We start from the raw sequence: 2,941 nt of genomic DNA on the forward strand, positions 1-2,941 counted from the left end.
CACACACACACACACACACACACACACACACACAAACTTGGGGAGGGGGGAAGAAGACTTAACAACTACAATTCCTTGAAGTTGATATGACAAGCAAACAGAAAGGACATTGTTGGGTGGGAGGGGGGAGAGGGAGGAGGGAGGGGGGTTTCGGTAATGGGGCACAATAATCAACCTCATTGTATATTGACAAAATAAAATTAAAAAAAAATAAATAAAATGGAACTTCTTAAAAAAATTATTTTTCTCGGTATATTTAGCTACCTTTTTAAATCAATAGATAGTTTACACTATTATCAATAATACTAACTCATATTATCAGAAGAAATAAAAGTTAGATTAGAGAATATATTGATTAACTTCCTTGTCTCAAATACTTACTCAGGTTATTTCTACTTAGCTTTAACTAATTACCTAGGTACCACTAGATAACCATACCATTCTCTCATTATTTTTACAGTAATAAGAATTTAGATTTAAAGAAAATATTTTCTGGGTTATGGGCTTCTATGAATTTTTCTACTTATCTCTACATATTTATAGTTAACTAGATCCTTAGATAGCCCTAGTTATCTGTAGTATTAACTCACTATCCCAACCAAAATAAGAAGATGGAGATGAAAAGAATATGTTTTTCAACTTCCTGGATTCAATTAATTATTCTAGTTATAACAAGTTATATGTAGTTTATTCATCCCTTTGGTACTATGAGTTATCTGTAGTTTTTAACACATTATGTCAATAAGAAATAAGGTTTTAAAATTGAGAACTTTTTGGCTTACTGGCTTTTGCTGGTCATTCTATTTATCTACAGTTATATATAGGTCTCTAGATTTTTAGGCAACCTCACTTCTGTATAGTTATAAGGCAATACTGGCAACAGGAAATGAGAAGGTAGTATTATGAGAAGGTGTTTTAGCTTCTAGTCTTCAAGTATGTATTCTAAATATCTCCAGTTACCTGTAGCTAACTAATTTTGTTAACTTCAGGTCTTTAATCCATTTTGAGTTGATTTTTGTGTATGGTGAGAGATGGGGGTCTAGTTTCATTCTTCTGCATGTGGATATTCAGTTTTCCCAGCACCATTTATTGAAGAGGCTGTCCTTTCCCCACTGTATATTCCTGGAGCCTTTGTCAAAAATCAGTTGGCTGTAAGTGTGTAGGTTTATTTCTGAGCTCTCTATTCTGTTCCATTGGTCTTTTTGTCTATTTTTATGCCAGTAGTATTCTGTTTTGGTTACTATAGATTTACATTATATTTTGAAATCAGGAAGTGTGATGCCTCCAACTTTGTTCTTTTTGTTCAAGATTGCTTTAGCTATATGGGGTTTCTTGTGGTTCCATACAAATTTTAAGATTATTTTTTCTATTTCTGTGAAGAATGTCATTGGTATTTTGGCAGGGATTGCATGGAATGTGTAGATTGCTTTGGGTAATATGAACATTTTCATGTTGTTAATTTTTCCAACCCAAGAACATGGGATATCTTTCCATTTATATGTGTTCTCTTCAATTTTTCTCCTAGTGTTTTATAGTTTTCATTGTAGAAGTCCTTCACCTCTTTTATTAAATTTACTCCTCGGTATTTCATTTTTTTGGTAGCTATTGTGAATGGCATTACTTTCTTGATTTCTTCCTTGGCTGTTTCATTATTGGCATATAGAAAGGCTATTGATTTTTGAGTGTTGAAATTGTATCCTGCCACTCTATTTTATTTTTATTTATTTTACTTTTTTGGTATCTGGCCAGTGTGGGGATCTGAACCCCTGACCTTGGTGTTACAACACCATGCTCTAACCAACTGAGCTAACCGGCCAGTCCTCTGCCACTCTACTGAATTCATTTATTAGTTCTAGTAATTTTTTGGTGGAGTATTTAGGGTTTTCCATGTATAGGATCATGTCATCTGCAAATAGGGATAGTTCAACTTCCTCCCTTCCAATTTGGATGCCCTCTATTGCTTTCTCTTGCCTTATAGCTCTGGATAGAACTTCCAGTACTATGTTGAATAAGAGTGGGGAAAGTGGGCATCCTTGTCTTTTTCTAGATCTTAGAGGAAAAGCCTTGAATTTTTGTTCATTCAGTATGATATCAGCTGTGGGATTGTTGTATATGACCTTTATCATGTTGAGGTACATTCCTTCTATACCTAATTTGTTGAGTGTTTTTATCATGAAGGGATGTTGGATTTCATCAAATGCTTTTTCTGCATCTATTGAAATGATCATATGTATTTTTTCCCCTTCATTCTGTTGATGTGATGTATTATGTTTATTGATTTGCATATGTTGAACCATCCTTGCATCACTGGTATGAATCCCACTTGATCATGGTGAATGATCTTTTTAGTGTAGTGTTCGATTCTGTTTGCTAGTATTTAATTAAGGACTTCACATCTGTGTTCATTAGGGATATTGCTCTGTAGTTTTCTTTTTTTGTTGTGTCTTTCTCCAGTTTTGGTATGAGGTTAATGTTGGCTTTGTAGAATGAGTTTGGCAGTATTCCCTCTTCAATTTTTTGGAAGAGTGAGAAGAATTGGTATTAGTTCATCTTTAAATGTTTGGTAGAATTTGGCAATGAAGCCATCTGGTCCTGGGGTTTTCTTTGTTTGCAGACTTTATTACCACTTCAATCTTATTACTTGCTATTGCTCTGTTTAAGTTTTCTAATTCTTTATGAGTCATCCTTGGTAAGCTGTATGTGTCCAGGAATTTATCTATTTCTTCTAAGTTTTCCAGTTTGTTTGCATATAGTTGTTCACAGTAGTCTCTTATGACCCTTTGTATTTCTGTGGTATCAGTTGTAATGTCTCCTTTTTTATTTCTGATTTTATTTATTTGAGTCTTCTCTTTTCTTTGTTACTCTAGCTAAAAGGTATCTGTATGGTCTATCTTTTATTTTTTTATTTTTTATTTTATTATTTTATTTTTTATTTTTAATG

This window comes from Galeopterus variegatus, unplaced genomic scaffold (assembly GCF_000696425.1).
Source record: "Galeopterus variegatus unplaced genomic scaffold, G_variegatus-3.0.2 Scaffold8523, whole genome shotgun sequence".
In the NCBI taxonomy this organism is placed as follows: Eukaryota; Metazoa; Chordata; class Mammalia; order Dermoptera; family Cynocephalidae; genus Galeopterus; species Galeopterus variegatus.